The sequence below is a fragment of the Crinia signifera genome, chromosome 7 (assembly GCF_055691185.1).
Source record: "Crinia signifera chromosome 7, ASM5569118v1, whole genome shotgun sequence".
NCBI classification, from domain to species: domain Eukaryota; kingdom Metazoa; phylum Chordata; class Amphibia; order Anura; family Myobatrachidae; genus Crinia; species Crinia signifera.
In genome coordinates, this window is record NC_139223.1 from 61512754 (window position 1) to 61526231 (window position 13478).

The 13478-nt window shown below is 44.4% G+C and overlaps 1 long non-coding RNA gene across 1 annotated transcript in view; it reads right to left on the minus strand.

Annotated features, from left to right (window-relative positions):
* The window catches only part of LOC146020240 (uncharacterized), a 39344-nt gene that overhangs the window by 7602 nt on the left and 18264 nt on the right, over nucleotides 1-13478 (minus strand). The gene's annotated exons all lie outside the window — the stretch shown is intronic.

Sequence of the window (13478 nt, forward strand, 5' to 3'; positions counted from 1 at the left end):
CCCCTTGCATACTTTGGGCATGGTGCTTTGCTGCGCTCGGCACACTATTATATTCTCCCACCATCCCACAACTAGTGTGCCTGGAGCTGTTCTCAGGTGTGCCCCCAGATCTAGATTCATGTAAAGGGCCATGGTGTTTTATTTTTATTACCTGTGGGGACCGTTGTGATTTTTTTTTATATATACCAAAAGGTTTTTATTTTTGCTGTGGGGGCCAATGTGATTTTCCCTGTGAGGATCTCATGGTGTGCCTTGGCAATTTTAAAATCTAATTTCTATTTGCTGCAAGGTAAAAAGGTTGAAAATAATTGCCGTAGTGGATGGTAGGGTATGAAATGCCGCCTGTCGGCACAAGTCTGCTAAAATAAATATACAAAAGGAAAAACCTTTTCATTGTCAATCTGATGCTTGTGTCGTCTTTCTGACTGTCAGCCTATTTCAGGTGTCGACCTAAGCCCACTCAACCTAATGTATGTCGACCTAGTGACCGTGTTCCCTTTATTCCCCATTGCTTTTATAATTCACTGCATTCTGCAAACCACATAGATACTGGTTACTACCCACATTTACTTTGCTAAAACTTGAAGTCTGTGGTAAGGGCTGACTGTTGCTAAACACTTTCTCCCCCACCCTGTTAATGTAGCAAGTTCAGGGGCTCATCCAATGCAGCCTATTGCACAGATTATCTGAAGGGCAGTCATTTGCGTTCACAGCACAGGAGAACAAAGTCTTTCCAGAATAATTTAGTTGATACAATAAACCAGAATATAATGTCTTATTTTGATCTGAGTAGATGTATTCAGTTGTCCCTCCTTCAGATTGGCTAACAGCATAGGGGCCATTTACTATGTAACCTGAACAGGTTTCCAACAGTCCTTACTTTTCAAACATTGCTTAGATGGCATTGTCTCAAAGAGCCTTAATACTGTATCTTTTTATTTTTGCTTTTAGTCCATGATATAAAATGACAAAAATAAAATTGGTAACTTGTGTAATGTGTAGTTTGTACTTCCGTTGGATGACAATGTTGGCTTGTTTTTACCTGGAATCTACTTCCTGCGGAGTCTTCTGCAGCCAGATATTTCCTTGATGATGAACAGATGTGTTCTACTCAAGCAACAAGACATAACTAGAATGGAATTCCAATGTGCACTGCATGCAGCCTCCCAGGAGTTCCAGATCAGCATATTGTGAGCGAGACATTCCAGTTTGCAAAATATGCAGCAACGTGTAAGAGCATATGAAGATGTTGGCAAATATTTATGTTGAGCACTTGATTTTCTTTCTCTGGAAAACACATATTGAATGTTGAGGTATGATATATGTGCTCAGGTTATATCCTTCAGTTTGAGTATGTGATGAATGTTATTGTACAACCTGCTACTGTAGCTGTAGAAGATGGCTCCTTTTTATTCTACAGAAGCATAATCTGCTATAAGGTAAGGGGGTATGCAATTCAGGATCACGGGTGTTGATCCTTCCTGACAGCCGTGATCCTGGCCCATTTGCGGTTTGCCCGACAGCAAATTGGCAGACGGGAATCAAAGTACTGCCTGACGATCAGCAAAAAGGGGGTGTAGCCACAAAAACGGCTATGGATTGTCAATCTACGACCGGAATCGTGACAATCCATGGCCGTTATCGGCAGAATGGGCCCGTCCGCTTCTAAATTCGGACGCGTTCTGCTGTGATCCCTCTTCAATGCTGTTGGTAAAGACAGCATTGAATAGGGCCCCGCTGCTATTTCCCCCATCGGAAATAGCGTTGGACGATTGCATACCCCCCCTAAGTCCTTCTGCATGCATTTCAGCACAACATAGACAGTTGCCTAAACCGTTTCATATCATAGCCCCCACATGTCTGGTGCACCCTAGGGGGGAGAGCTGCTATCCCATCTAGAATGTGCCAAGGGGAATGTACTACATGTATGTTAAATATAAGATACTGCAGTGTTTCCACCCTTTGATATACTGCTTTCAGTAGGTTTCTCAAACAACAACCTGGTTTACTGCTGCTTTCTGAAGGCTGTTTAAAGGACCACATGTTAGCCTGCCTTTAAAAGTACGTTTTCTTAAATGTTTGGAGCCCTCTGAATAGATAATGAGGCAGTCAGACACAAGCCACTAAGCACAATAATGGTAATTATTGTTTGTACCTCTATAGACTGGGGACAGAAAACCAGTGGCTGCCACATCCGGCCAAACTACTGGTAGCCGTTTGTGTGTAATGGAATTGCTGTTTTTGGCTAATTGAATTGGCCCCCAAGTGCATTGGGTGCTGCTTTAGTGAAGCCTTGACTTCTCAAAGGACATAGGGCCTTTTTCTAGTTCACTCTTTCTAACAAAATCCTTCTTAGATGGACAAAACCATATGCACTGCAGGTGGGGTAGATGTGCAGCAAGTTAGATTTGGGTGGAGTTTTACTTCCAACTGAGATCTATATTGCAGTGTAAAAATAAAGCAGCCAGTATTTACTCTGCACAGAGACCAAATAACTTGCCCAAATGTAACTCTGTTTGCACATGTTACATCTGCCCCACCTGCAGTGCATATGGTTTTGTCCATTTGAGAAGGAATTGGCCTTTGCGAGTGAACCAGTATAACATCCCTTTATGGCTACAGTTTTCCCATCTTTTAGTGCCAGCAGCATAATGTGTAATGTTATAAAATATGAAGTATGTCACCTCATTCGCATTACACAAATATGACCATGGGTTCACTGCATGTCACCATATTGCAATGCATTATAGCACATTTGGGATGTAGTGGAAGTAGATATTTGTAGAATGAATGTGCAGAAGGCAGTAATGGTGGTATCCCATAATGCCACCCCGGACCAGAGACTTTCAGCCCCTTGCATCTGTGCCACACACATTTCACACTGGCCTGCTGGTTAATTGTGGTCATACCCAACACTAGAAAGGTGTCCCTAATGAAGTGCCCATGTTCTAGTGATAAACAGTTTTTGTTTTTTCTTGTGCTATTGTCTTTTTTTCTTTCATCCAATCTGTGGAACACTAGACCATGAGTTGCTCCTACGGATCCCTCAAGCAACCCCATGATCCAGTGACCCCAGATGGACTCAGAGACAAGCATTTAGTGGTAAGTAGAAAAATGGGTACTTCTGTAGTTTCAGGGCGCCACCGCGCGCACAGTCTGTAACAGAAACTTGGCAGCCTGCCAGAGGCTCTGTTTCACTGTGCGCGTGCTGCTCTAGCTCTGTCTGACTGAGCTTGTGCCGCTATAGCTGTACGTAAACAGCGTAGCGGCCGGCCAGCAGCAGCAGCAGCAGCGCTGCCCAGGCGCTGACAGGTCAATGTCACTGTAGCACTTGTAGTTCCACAGTGAAATAGGCAGCGTCTGGGCACCGCTGACAACGGGGGTATGTTAAAGTGGACACCCCGGCACAGCGATGCCGGGGCTTCTAAACTGTACACGAGATTCAGACGCAACTGCGTCTGAATCTCGAGTCGCATAGATAGCCGCTAAGAAGCCGGAAAGCCTGGATTCAGACGTGGCCCTAGGGGAACACTATTGAAACCCACCCTCAGTGCCACTAGTGGACGCCACAGCTGTGGACCGTGTAAATCCCACTATCCACGCCCACCCGAAGCGTGGCGAGGGGCAGCGGTACGCGTCCTACGACCTTTTCATACCCCCACTATCCACGTCGGCGTGGAGTTGAGAATAGATTAGTGTGGCGAGCCCAAAGCGTGGCGAGCGCAGCGAGGGGTCGCGGATACCTTCACAGCTATCCGCGTCCCCTCGCGGGCTTTACAGGTGTCAGCGTCCGCTCGCCACGCTTCGGGCTCGGTGCGTGGCGAGCGGACGCTGACACCTGTGAAGCCCGCGAGGGGACGCGGATAGCTGTGAAGGTATCCGCGGGGCTCGGTGGCTCGCCACACTAATCTATTGTCAACTCCACGACGACGTGGATAGTGGGGGTATGAAAAGGTCGTAGGATGCGTACCGCCGCCGCTCGCTGCGCTCACCACGCTTCGGGTGGGCGTGGATAGTGGGATTTACACGTCCACAGCTGTGGCGTCCACTAGTGGCACTGAGGGTGGGTTTCAATAGTGTTCCCCTAGGGCCATCTAAACTTCTTAGCGGCTATCTATGCGACTCGAGATTCAGACGCAGTTGTGTCTGAATCTCGCGTACAGTTTAGAAGCCCCGGCATCGCTGTGCCGGGGTGTCCACTTTAACATACCCCCGCTGTCAGCGCTGCCCAGGCGCTGCCTATTTCACTGTGGCACTGCAAGTGCCACAGTGACAGTGACCTCTCAGCGCCTGGGCAGCGCGCTGCTGCTGCTGGCCGGCCGCTATGCTGTCAATACAGCTATACGCTGTTTGCGTAGCTGTCAATACAGCTAGAGCGGCGCGAGCACACTGTCTGACCTAGAGTGGCACGCGCATGGTTAATCAGAGCCTCTGGCAGGCTGCCAAGTTTCATAGCTAGAGCAGCACGCGAGCCTCTGCACTTCCGGCGCCGTGAAACTACAGAAGTACCGAAAAATGTATTTATTTATTTTTAAATACATTGATTTAAAGGATGATTGTCTACTGCAATACATAAGCTGGACATACACTAGTGCAATTTGTCCACTTTTCAACTGATTCTAATGGATCGGGCTGAGAAATTGTGTCCAAATCACATTTAACATCCAATCTGATGCGCAGCCCCGTGTGCATCAGATCGGATGTGCTGCACGTCTGACCTCCGACTCGGACAGCCGACCTGTAGTGGGAATAGGAACCTATATGATATATTCTATTTATTCCTGCTCCTGGGTGGTTCAAGGGGATCGGCTGTGCCGTCTCCTTGTAGAAGGTACAGTAGTGTATGGCGGCCTTTAGACTGTGAGCCATTGTGTTTTACCTGTCGTCATCTTGTCAGGCAGTACTTTTTGTACTAGATCGCATCTAGTGCAAAACACACCTAGCACCGCGTTTGGGCATTTTAGTACTTTGTCTAAATTAAAACTGGCATTTCTAATCTGCAAAAGAAACACACCCATTTAATGTATAAAGTGGGACCACCACACATGTCAGCAGTCGCTCTTCTCTACAACAGCATGGAGTCGTTACAATATAAGACATTGGTCATTGTGGTGCCAGTACACTATAGGCAGGTGACTCTGACCTGCTTCTGCTTTGAAATTGGTTATTGCTGAGCGTGTTTGTTACCTGGAGCATCAATGGAACAAGGATCAATGACAATGCCAAGAGAAGACTTGATCTCTAGGTCAATGCTATCTGAGGTGGAGTCTTTCCCTCGCCTCTTGGGAAGAAAGTCTTTCCATTTGTGATGTCTGCTATTCTGGATGTGTCTATCGTACTATTGTAAAGACACTCTTATTTTTATTCTTTGCTTTTAATATGCTCTGATTTTCCTTGCCAGACATTCATCATTTGATAAACTGTTACCTGTATTATATTTAAAATATTTTTTTTGCTTACACACAAGGCTGCATTCACTTTGTGGAATGTCTTCTCATGCGCAATAAGACTCCAGTCTCCAAACCTTTAGGTGTTCCCTGGAAACTCACGCCTTCAGGCAGCTCATCAAATTCCAAAACTGCCCACATAATCTTCAAAAACCTTTCCTGCCCTATTACATCCCCACTGTGCAGCACACAAATGCTCGCTTATTTTCTCTTTCCAGCCTCTGACCCCATGCCAGCATTTCTGGTCATCCTTGTGTACCAATGCCTATTTCCCTATAGATTGTGAGCTTATGAGCAGGGCAGCCTCCTTGGCAGGGGTACCTCTCCTTGCCACCCTTCTTATCTATTATCCACCCTACCTTTGGCCCTGATTCTGGTCTTATTGGTCCTCCCGTGTGTTCCCACGGGGGACCGATTCTTAAGCTCTGGCATGTGAATATTCACTTATGTGCAACGCTTCTCTGCGGGCACCTTCGGAGACTTACATAGTCTCTGTGGCGCTCACATGCATACCCATCAAAACGTTGGGCATCCCCATGCAAACACAGGCGTAAACCTAAAACAATATTTAGGATATATCCAAAGAGCTGTCTGTATATGGTTCTCCTCCAGTTCTCACAGGCGGTGTTTATGTGAAACAAAGAGAAGGATTAAATGAGTAGGATTGTTACTTTCTTCAGAAGGAAGATAAATTAGGACTAGAATAGAACATCCCACAATCACAAAAAGTGTGTGTGTTAAAGACTCATAAAGGTATCTTTGTGATGGTGTTGATAACCTTCACCAGAATACACCAACGTGTCCAAAGAGCTTTTTAGACGTACATTTCCACTCACTTAGAATTAGAAGATGTAAAGCATACAGTATAATGGTTTCTTTTGAGTAAGCGTACCAGTGACTCACAATTCACGGGGGGTTTCCAAACACATCAAGTTTTCTTTTGCTTGGAGAATTTTGAAGCAACCAATGACAGAGAATTCACATAAAAAAAAATTTTATTACTAAAAAATATATATTTTTTTTAAATTGGATCACACTTAAATACACTGAGTTAATAAATCCAAAGGTAGGTGGATGATGATAGAAAAGCTCTCTATACAACAAAAAAGACCTTCGGGATAAGTCAAGAGTGTTGGTGAGTATACCACCAGATACCTTATAGATCAATGTCCAGCAGTGACAAGAAAGTAGTCCAAAAAAGGGAGTGCAGGTCCAGATAGCCAGTCAATGCATTTCAATTTCAAATCTTTATCAAGGCCTGTCTCTGGACTGCACTGTGTCCATATTTATACTCAAAGACCATGAAGTAAGTGTTCACGGAAGAGCAGGGACCATGGCGAGGGCACTTCCATGAAAACATTTATAAACTTCATAAGGAAAAACAAAAAAACCTCTGATGTTATCTATCAAATCAACATTACAATAACATAAATGAACTAAAATAATGCTGGTTAAATTGTAGGAAAAATCTCGTGCGTTCCACGTGCTTGGAATGCACGGATATCTGGGCCAGTAATAGTTACAGTGTCAATCAGCGTCCTATGGTGACGCTACTTACTTAATGGTGGAAACCCATTCGCCGGGCGACTGTCTATCAGCAGGGCGGCAGGGCCTATGACACGCCCCAGAGTGGTCCCTCCGTCGTGCGCCACGTGACATCCGCCCCGAAGCCTACGTGAGTCCACTGCCGGGTCTTGGAACGCACGTTCCAGAAATACATGGAACGCACGGCCTTCAGGAAACCTGCCTGCCGGGGCAGTCGGCTAATGTAACCGGACATCAGCCGGAGCAGGACACCACAAATCTAAGTCAGCAGAGACTGACAGTACCCTATATATATCACTATTTATTGTGTTGCCTTTGTATAAATTATTATTATTATTACATGAGGTCCCTATTATATAATTCTTCAATGTTGTGCCCCCCTAATACGTTATACTTATTCAATACTGTGCCCCCCGGCAGGGGTAGTGGCATCACAAAGGCGCAGAGTCTCTGACAGCAATACAGAGACCCCGTGCCTCTCCAAAAATGGCCGCCAATGACTGGCGGCGCTGCTCCCCCCCACAATTAAGATTTAACTCCCCCTTGGCAATGAGCATTTAACCCCCATGGCAGCAAGCATGTATTCCCCCCTGGCAACGAGCATTTAACCCCATATGGCAGAAAGCATGTATACATAATAATATATGTAACAATGAGGATAAAAATAATAATTTTAATTATGCAATAAAAAAAATGAGACAAGGAAAGAATAGAACATGCAGGGCATACATGTTAGAGCACAGTTACGTTGTGACCAGAATTTTTATAACCCTTTAGGAATAATTAGATTGGGGGTGAGGAGGTCTGGTGTTTATAGCATAATCTTGGGCCCTGTTAGGCTGCGGTGGGTCTGACCCTAGCTTACCCTGTCCTCAGTGCCATTGTATGATGTAGTGTTCTCCAGTGGTCCTAGCTATAGGGCAGGCTGGACCAAAGTTTCTGCAGCACTTTCGGGTGACGATAGATGCCGAGAATCCTTATAATTATTATAATTTTTTGTTACTATTATCATTATCCCCATTGTTCTTATGCTTTTTTACACATTAACACTTGGTTCCAGCGATTAAAGCTGTTTTTGTACTAGGGCGGGTTAGCGTTAGGCTGGGAAGTGAGGTTTAGGTTTAGGCGATGGAGTTAGGGTTAGGCACTAGCGGGGAGGGTTAGACTATGTGTGTGGGGGGGTTATGGTTAGAGATTTGCAGGCTCTAATTTACTCAGATTTACTATGATTTCAAAGCAGGATCTTATTGGCTATCAACTGTCAACAACTGTCATGTGATTTGGGATAGCCAATAAGATCGTGCTTTGAAATCAGAGTAAATCACAGCCTGCACATCTCTAGTTATGGTTTGGTTGCCGGGTAGGGGGTTATGGTTGGAGGCATCCCGCCCACCAGTTATCGGTTTGTATCCCCTTTAGACAGAGAATCTTAGATTTTTTTTAAGCTTAAAAAAAGTGTGCAACCACTGTATGATGTTTTAGGAATTAGAACCAGGTGCACCATTCCACCATACACATTATCATGTGTGCCCAAATTTCCAATCCGCACACGTTCCTACCTGTTGCAGGGCCCAATCAGAAGGGCTCTGATACCCACAGCAGCTCCCACTTCTGTAGCTTTAAGCTTTGATGGAGCTTTGGGTGAAACCAAGTCTTACTGGCAAAACACTAAATGATTTCCTGTTTAATGGTGCACCCAGTGGGTTTTCCTGTTGCCCAGTAACACAAAAACAAGTGTTCATAAACATATCTACTAAATAATGAGTGATTGGGTAGCTCCGATCCACCCCCTCAGTGACTGCCCTACCGCTGTCTCCAACTGCCTTTTGCTACTCCGTATTTACAAGACCTGCAGCTCCTCACCGATCTGTTGCCCTACTCTGTTTGCGGTGTGCTAGCCACCACCACTTCTGCAGTTGCTGATTGGTCTGATTATTGAACTGGACATCTCCTGTGCAATATCCGCATATATTATGTCTTATAACATATCCCATATCCTGGAAGCTATCCATGCCTCTACGCAAAGGCTACTTAATATGTTTGAGGAACCTACAGTGGATACGGCTCCATCCTCCTACGATGATGGAGTTTAAATCGGAGATATGTATACCCTGTGAACCATCCACTGTTCGACTCCCAATAGCTGACTCCATCTTGAACATGCCCGTGCCTGTACCTATGCCTAACAATACAGTGTCTGATTATTACATATTCAATTATTATAAAGTCGTCATGGACTGTCTAAAATTTTCTCCTGTTCACTTACTGGATGTCATGGGACTTTGGAACTTGGTGGACATGCCTCTGAGGTGGTACACCTCGTGCCTCGGCTCTGGAGGGCCTCAGGGCAGGGGTGGTACCTTATCCGTTTTGGGACGGGATGTCGAGAGTTGGCCGGACTGATTGTGCTAAATTTGATATGTCGATCACTACCACAAATCACCACGTCTATTATTCCTCATGCAGATGTGCATTTATAATTTCTGTGAATTTCTACATTTTTATTTGCCTGCTTTCTGTTATATAACCAAATATCCTATTTGAGCCTTCATGTTTCTCTATATGTGTCATATTGCAATGTTGCTTACATAGCCCATACTTGAGTAAACCTTAATGCTATGTAAATGTATTTTTACACATCCTGCAGACAAAATATTGGGGTTGTGTGGCAAACGTATTTTTTTATCTTATGTTTACTCCTTTCTCACCATTGGCACCGGGGGAGCGGTGGTTGAATATTATGCCCTTGGGTCTTAAAATAATTTGCTCCTGTCTTGTATTACCCCTGTCAGCCATCCGTTTCTCTTATCCTTTATGGGGAAGGAAGGGGGGGGGGGGGGTTTAGATAGGGAATATTTAAATAGTTGGGGGGGAGGGTGGGTGGGATGGGAGGGCTAGATTAGCTACTTGGGGTAGATTAGTTAATATTTAGCTGATGGCCACTAATCTAATTCCTCTTGAGTTAATGTCATTTAATATAGATTGGGGAAGGTTGCAGTTTATTGGGATCCAAGTATGCCTAGGGTTGGGTTAGGCCATACAGGGTGGTTTTTTTGGGGGAGGTTTGTGTTGGGAAGTTTTATTTTATTTAACTCTATTTCTATATTTTTTTTTTATCCGGTTGATCTGACACGATTTGGCGATATATATTTAATAGCTATTGCAATGTTGATCTATAATTCTGACATCTCTATGGCTATTCTCTTAACATTGGGGGTGGGTTGGGTGACTCAATTCACGACCACTTCCTGATATAATATTTTGTTCTCTACCATGCTATCCTAGTTGCCTACGATTGTGTCAATTGTGATATTTACAATATGTGTCTGATACTCCTGTTACTTGTTATGGGAGTTTTGTTTTGATTTTTGTCTTGTTTCTCAAAAATCTCAATAAAAATTACTTAATTTAAAAAAAAAATCTTTAATTTATTTTCCTTTTCTTTTTTTTCTTTTACAGTTTAATTTATTTATTTGATCTGAATGCTTTATGATTATTTCTTGCGCAGGCGCTCTACTTTGTTTTTACTTTGTTATTGTTGTACTATTTCTTACTATGTTAACCCCTTCCCGACATTTGACGTACATTTACGTCATGGTCGGGAAGTACTTCCCGACACATGGCGTAAATGTACGTCATGGCATTTAACTGTCACCGCGTCTATAGACGCGGTGACAGTTTCAACATGTCTGCTGTCCCTGACAGCAGACATGTCCGTGCATGCCCAGGGGGGGCTGCGATGCCGCCCCCCCGTCGGCGATCGCTGTGATTGGCTGTTCAGTGTGAACAGCCAATTACAGCGTTTTCCTGTGTCACCGGCGAATAACGTTCGCCGGTGACACGGGATCAGAGGTGATTGGTGCTGTAAAGTACAGCACCAATCACCGCGGGGTGTGAGGGTGACACTGGTGTCACCCCACCGCACCCCGCCCGCCCCCAAAGGCCGTGATTGGTTCGTCGGACCGACGGACCAATCACAGCCAAGGAGGGGGATTTAAACTAACGGTGACTGCACTGCAGACGCCATTCCGGTCTGGAATAGCGTGCAGTGCGGTCACCGTACCTCCCTGCCGCCATACTGACCAGAACCTTGCTCCATAGCTTGCTCCATACTTACCTGATCGCTGCTTCATCACTGCTTCCTGGATCCTGTTACTACTTGTGCCTTCCTGTGAAATTGTGCTGCTGCAGTGTACTAGCTAGATAGATAGAGAGATAGAGAGATAGAGAGATAGAGAGAGATAGAGAGAGATAGAGAGAGATAGAGAGAGATAGAGAGAGAGATAGTGTCAGAGAGTGCTGATCGCTGCTTCATCACTGCTTCCTGGATCCTGTTGCTACTTGTGCCTTCCTGTGAAATTGTGCTGCTGCAGTGTACTAGCTAGATAGAGAGATAGATAGAGAGATAGAGAGAGATAGAGAGAGAGAGATAGATAGAGAGGCCTAGTGACAGAGTGCTATATTTTGTGCTGCTGCAGTGTGATAGTTATAGAGAGATAGAGAGAGATAGAGAGAGATAGTGTCAGAGAGTGCTATATTTTGTGCTGCTGCAGTGTGATATAGTTATAGATAGAGAGAGATAGAGAGAGAGAGATAGATAGAGAGGCCTAGTGACAGAGTGCTATATTTTGTGCTGCTGCAGTGTGATAGTTATAGAGAGATAGAGAGAGAGAGATAGAGAGAGATAGTGACAGATTGTGCTATATATTTTTGATATAACTGACTGCTGCCCCCTCCTTTTGTGCTGATCAGTATAAATTAACTGATCAGCAACTTTTTGGGGGCGCAGGTTTTTTTTTATATATAGATATACCTGTCAGTGCTGCTGCTGCAGTGTCATAGAGTGATAGATAGTGAGAGATAGAGAGATAGAGAGAGATAGTGACAGAGAGTGATAGAGAGTGCTAAATTTTTTGTCTGCTGCCCCCGCCTTTTGTGCTGATCACTATATCTGAGGTGATCAGCAACTTTTTTGGGGGTACAGAGGTTTTTTTTTTTTTATATATACCTGTCAGTTGCACCAAAGGTTGTGCACCTGCTGCACCTCACTGGTAATCAGTGTCGCATCACTGATCACCTTTTTTTTTTTTGTGTGTGTGCTGTGGGGTCTTTTTTTAATTTTTTTTTTACACACACTGTGATTTTGTGGGTGTCCTGTGGCCGCTGTGCGCTGATCAGTGACGTACATCACTGATCATCTTTTTCGGTACAGGGTTGATCTATATTTTTTTTTTTTTGATCAAATTCCTGTTGCCTTTGAGCGCTGTTCAGTGACAGACGTTACTGACCAACATCTGTGCTCAATTTTTGGCGCAGGACCTTTTTTTTTTTTTAACCCCTTAAATTTTTTATTTTTAACCCCTTCATTTTTTTTTTTTTTATTGGTATAAAGTATTTTTTTTTTTTCTGCACCACATACACACTACACACTACATACCCCCCGGATTGAAATAAAGTTTGTACCCCCCCCTACACTATACACGTGTTGAAACATTTCACTACCAGTAACACAAAAATAAAAATGGCATCCCAAATGTCCTCCCAAATGTCCTCCCAAATGTCCTCCCAGTCATCCAGGAGAATGTATTCAGCGGAGGAGGCATATGCCCTGCTTGCTTCTGACTCTGACACAGCCAGTGATGCAAGCGGGGAATTTGAAGGATTCGCCTTAAGCTCCTCTTCCTCCTCTGGTGATGAGGGACCCCCTCAAAGACGCCCCCGTAGAGCAGCTGAGACCCCCCCCCCAATAATTGATCTCGTATGGACCCCACCACCAGACAATTTTGAGCCCCAGGTTCCTGAGTTTTTGGCCATGCCAGGAATCCAATTTGATTCCACAGGTCTCAGAGAAATTGACTTTTTCAAATTATTTTTCTCTGATGATTTTATAAATTTAATGGTGGACCAAACTAATTTATATGCCCAGCAGTTTATTGCTCAAAACCCCACGTCATCATTTGCTAGGTGGACCCCTGTAGATGCAGTAGAGATGATGACGTTTTGGGGTCTGGTGTTTCATATGGGCATAGTAAAAAAGCCAGAAATTAGGCAATATTGGAGTACAGATGTTCTGTACAGTACTCCATTTTACCGTATGGCCATGCCCCGGACTCGATTTGAGACAATTCTTAAATTTATACATTACACCGATAATGCACAGTGCCCACCCAGAGATGATCCCACCTTTGACCGGCTATTCAAAGTCAGGCCGGTCATTGATCATTTCAGTGCCAAATTTGAAGAGGTGTACATCCCTGAAAAATTTATTTGTATCGACGAGTCCCTTATACATTTTAAAGGAAGGGTTAAATTCCGCCAGTACCTTCCCAGTAAGAGGGCAAGGTATGGCATAAAAATGTACAAACTGTGTGAAAGCACCTCAGGGTACACCCACAGGTTTAGGGTTTATGAAGGGAAGGATTCAAGAATTGAACCGCCAGAATGCCCCCCCTCCCTCATAGGTGTTAGTGGGAAAATTGTCTGGGA